Below are 4,421 nucleotides of genomic sequence, written 5' to 3'. Positions count from 1 at the left end.
GAGGTTCGTTTCTCCTACCTTTCTCTTCCATCCTTTGAATAGTTTATTCGCAAATAAATGAAAAGGAGAAAATACCTTTCCAATGATACCTCTTAAGTCTAAATCGGAAGAGTTTAGGTTCAGGTGTTCAAGTTTTTCTTATACCAATCTTTGAAAAATGTTAAAAACAGCATCATCATTATGATTCCGTTAAAATTATTTTTTATTATTTTTTTTTAAATATTTTTATGCAAATATTTTAAGCTTAAACCGTTGTGTCATTTGAGGATATTTTTTCAAAAAAAAAAACTTTAAGAAACTATTTTTATTCATAAAAAAAACATTTTTGGAGGTATTTTCAAATCGGTCCAGCTCACTTAAATCTTATATTTTTCCAAAATATTTTGGTGGACGTCTTAAAATATAGTAGATTTTATAATTCCAATGGAAAAATAGTACCGATTTTTTTTTATATGGGGCTGATGCAGTCTAATGAACATATATGTATTGTATATAAATGTAAGCTTGTGTTTTTACGTATATATGTACATACAATAAAAAAATCGTATAAACATCGAAAAATTGTGGAAAGTGTAAATAGGCAGGTGGCCAGCAGCTAGTGCCAGAGCAGCAATGTGGAAGGTGTCAACAATCACTTGAAATCCTGAAAATTGAGCTCCGTGTGCACAAGGTTTGGCCTCAACAGTGCACTTTTATGTATACACTCGTACTACACATATCGCTCATGTTACTTCAATAGTGTCATAATTCCAAACAATATAACTTTTGAGTATGTAGATTACCAGTACGTCACAGAATACAAAATATGTATTCGCTTTTACTATGGAAGTATATGTAAAATTCAAAACCTCAAATCCGTTTTTCTCGAGTATAGTTTTTTTGAGTTATGACACTATTGAAGTAAAGAGCGATATGTTTTCATTAGACAACGAACAGACACTCGTCATGTGCTTTGGACAGACTGTTTGCCACTTGCCACAAAAAGACCTGTAGTTGTTGGGGAAATATCAGCCAGTTAGGAGCCCAGTTGTGTAGCATTTTTACGCCAAGGCAAACTGGCGGTCTGATAGACTAGTTGACTTCAACCTCCACGTGTTGACTGTAGTTTAGCTGCACAGCAAGTCAAGGGATTGTTGCTGTCACCAACTCAGGCGTCAAAGAACAATATGACAATTACGAGCACAAACCAAATCTCAGGCATGATACGCAGTAATGGGATAGGGTATCGCATAGGGTCCAGGTAACTTTGCACAAACGCAACAGTGGGCAACTTGGCGTTGCACGTTTATTTAAATGGCTCTGCGAAGCTCATGTGCTCATATTTTTTATTTCCATATTTAATTTAGTCTTTTTCCGCTACTTTTAATTTGAAGTGCACTAGTAAAATGGCACATTGAAATAGCTAAGCAGACAAATGGCTGCGTTAGTTCTGATTGCGTTTGGTGCTTTTGCTCATTTCTCAAAATACGATTTATTGTTTGCTTGAATAAAAAATAACTAAGCACTTGATACTTTTTATGAACATCAGAAAGTTTAGCTCCAACATACTATTGTATTTTTAACAGTTCCTTGTGAGATACATAGTTATTTTATAACGCGAACCGAACACTGATTTTGGTAATAAAATTCAATGATTTGCAAGCGTTGCTCGTTAGTAAGTCTATTCATGATGAAATGTCAAAGCATACTGAGCATCTTTCTCTTTGACACCATGTCTGAAATCCCACGTGATCTGTCAAATACTAATGCATGAAAATCCTAACCTCAAAAAAATCACCCGTTATATGTATGGGCAAATCTAAAAAAAAACAGGTAACTTTTGTGTTATCTAGCTTTATTTTCATTGCTGTAAATTATTTCAAGCTGGTTGCTTTCGGATATAATTCATAGACGTATACTTGAAGCCTCAAAAAAAAAAACATTTTAATCCATTTATTTCATAACTTTTGAGTTGGTAATATTTTAATTCAACAAATATTAAAAACAAGTGATTTATTTGTGTAATTTTTAAGAGGTGAAAATTTTATTATGTCATAACTTTAAAGCACACCATATACTGGTTTGAAACTTCGTGTGCAATTAAGTAGTTCTTATGTGTACACTTCATATGTAGTTGGTAACTAAAGTGTGCTTTAAAAAATAACTAAATGGCAAGTAACTCAAATTGTGTAACTCTATTTTTCACAATTTTCAAAATTTTCAGTTTATTGCGTATAATTTTTGAAGCCTTTCATGTTAAAAACTTTTTAATTATGTATTGTATTCTGCAAACAATTACGAATAATTTGATAAGTACCTTAGAAAGAGGTGTGCTTTCAGAATAAACCAGCATTTAAATGTACATTTTGTTCTACGATATTGAGCGTAATTTTTATTCCCAAAACACCATAATTGAAGAGGCATTTGAAAAATACGTCAAAATAATCTAAATATTTTCGTAACTACTAGGTCTTATAACATTACATATACATGTAACACGCTTCAAATAAACTTCCACTAGAAGTGTGTAAACCCCTGATTTGCTATTTTAATGAGGATTCTTCTGGTGGTGAGAATATTTCGAGGAATAAATTCAACTTTTTTTAGGCAAAGGCTGTGATAGTTGCTCCTACTTAACTGAAGCCTTCTAAACTGAATGGCGTCCACAGTATTGCCAGATTGGCTCCACTTTTCGGAAAAGCTTGTAACTTTGCTTAAATTTTAACTATTTTATAAATAACTCCCTCAGTTTTAAGCTATTTTACTAAAATTTTGCACTTGACCGTTTTTTAATATTACCTTAAGTATTCCACAAAATCATCGAAATCGGTTCACTATAACATGTAAAGCCCTGCCTGATGTACGGATTTTTCTGCGGTACGGATTTGCAGGATCCAACGTACGGATTTTTAGCTTTCCGTCAAGATGTATGGATTCTCGGAGTGTTTTTTTTTCATATTGTATAAATTTTACTGTTTTACACAAACCTCTGTGGTTTCTTATAGTTCCCGAACCCCCCATTTTTTTATTTAAAAAGTCATTTTTTTCATACTTGAGTGACTTATCTATTAACAGCTTGATTATTTTTCACCCGATTTTAAAAAATCAAACATAAGAAGCAATTTATAGACCTTTTGTCGCACAAAATTAAAAAGAATTTGTTCGGTTTTGTGGTCCACCACTTTTTGTCTGTGTACGGATTTTAGACTCTAAACTTCTGGCAACCCTGAACGTGTAGCTCCCATACAACTGGTTGTTAAGAGACGTTGTTTTGCGTTAAAATTCCTCCAGTTAAGCAGGTAAGAAATTAAGTACTATTTTTATTCATCATAAACACTGTTAACTTTGTCTTTATGATGAAGCTAGAGGCCAAACCACTTTTTGAATGGCCAGTTGTATAAAAGTTGTTTGTAAAAGTGAGCCTATTTCGATGATTTTCAGAAGTAGTTAGGGAAATATTACCAAATATTTATGCGAAAAATTTTAGTAAAATAACTTCAAAACTGAGGAAGTTATTTATAAAATAGTTAAAATTTAATCAAATTTTCAAGTACTGTCATCTCGAAAACCAAAGCAAATCTGGTAAAACGGGGGATTCCCTTGAATTAAGAACGTTTCAATTAAGTGAGTTCAACTTTCAAAATTTTTTCTCAAATTTACAACATCTTCTCCTTATTATTTGGCGCTGTAACCGCCTAAGCGATTTTGGCCGTGCACTACAAAGCACGCCAGTCGTTTGTCTTCTGTGCCAACTGACGCCAACTGGAAATGTCAAGTGAAGCCAAGTCCTTCTCCACCTGGTCTTTCCATCGCAGTAGGGGCCGCTATGTGTACTAGGGTTTTTCGGGACGTCGTTATCACAAATCCGGGATATGTATATTCATTACTTTTCAACAACTTAAATCGAAAAAATTGCTTCTATATTGTTTGGGAAGCTCTTCTACACTAAAATAAATAATAAATAAAAGGGTTTCAAGCCTACTTTTTTTTTTAAAGTGGCGTTTTTATTTTTTCTCTCTGACGTCAGGATTTATTTTAAAGGACTTTGTAATTTAAAAATATGATTATTCCAAAAATTATTTAAAAAATTTAATGCAATGTAGAATAAAAATATGGTTACCAAATTCAAGAGGAAATTACTTTAGAATTTAAAAAAATTAAAACTTTTTGGATTCACAAGGACGAATAGGTAGTTTCTTAAGCTTATAATGTTAGTAGGATGGAGTTCGAGGAAGTTGTAGAGTTTATGTAAGTCCGTAACATATAATTTGTTCAACAACAAATATTTCGAAATTTCAAGGATAAAGTTTTAAAAGGACATTTTCAATACTCACCAGTCCTTCTGCAAATGTTGCCAATACTGGTCAAGGACAGGAGTTTCCATTATTGCCATCAGTGTTAATTACAAATCCCGAAAATCCTGGGGTTATTTGCCAAGAATC

General features: G+C 32.7%; 1 long non-coding RNA gene across 1 annotated transcript in view; it reads left to right on the top strand.

Annotated features, from left to right (window-relative positions):
* The window catches only part of LOC108368428 (uncharacterized), a 14,772-nt gene extending 13,869 nt beyond the window's left edge, over positions 1–903 (top strand). Inside the window, exon 3 of the long non-coding RNA XR_001848369.1 lies at positions 796–903. This is a non-coding gene — a long non-coding RNA (uncharacterized LOC108368428). The remainder of the gene's footprint in view (positions 1–795) is intronic.
* Positions 904–4,421: the final 3,518 nt, after the last annotated feature.

Source organism: Rhagoletis zephyria, unplaced genomic scaffold (assembly GCF_001687245.7).
Source record: "Rhagoletis zephyria isolate East Lansing unplaced genomic scaffold, Rhagoletis_zephyria_1.1 Rzeph_scaffold_03113, whole genome shotgun sequence".
NCBI classification, from domain to species: domain Eukaryota; kingdom Metazoa; phylum Arthropoda; class Insecta; order Diptera; family Tephritidae; genus Rhagoletis; species Rhagoletis zephyria.
Note: the sequence above shows the minus strand (reverse complement) of the source record. Positions and strands in the feature narration are given on the sequence as shown.